Source organism: Lepidochelys kempii, chromosome 1 (assembly GCF_965140285.1).
Source record: "Lepidochelys kempii isolate rLepKem1 chromosome 1, rLepKem1.hap1, whole genome shotgun sequence".
NCBI classification, from domain to species: Eukaryota; Metazoa; Chordata; order Testudines; family Cheloniidae; genus Lepidochelys; species Lepidochelys kempii.
In genome coordinates this window covers 303,852,334-303,852,734 of record NC_136380.1, presented here as the reverse complement: position 1 = coordinate 303,852,734, position 401 = coordinate 303,852,334, and positions in this window count along the sequence as shown.

Genomic DNA, 401 nt, shown 5'->3' with positions numbered 1-401 from the left:
CTCCCCATACAGCATTAGATCCCGTACCTCCCGTTCAGTCCACGCTGGAGCTCTTTTGCGATTCTGGGACTCCATCATGGTCACCTCTGCTGATGAGCTCTGCATGGTCACCTGCAGCTTGCCACGCTGGCCAAACAGGCAATGAGATTCAAAAGTTCGCGGTTCTTTTCCTGTCTACCTGGCCAGTGCATCTGAGTTGAGAGTGCTGTCCAGAGCGGTCACAATGGAGCACTCTGGGATAGCTCCCGGAGGCCAATACAGTCGAATTGTGTCCACAGTACCCCAAATTCGAGCTGGCTAGGCCGATTTAAGTGCTAATCCACTTGTCAGGGGTGGAGTAAGGAAATCGATTTTAAGAGCCCTTTAAGTCGAAATAAAGGGCTTCATCGTGTGGACGGGTG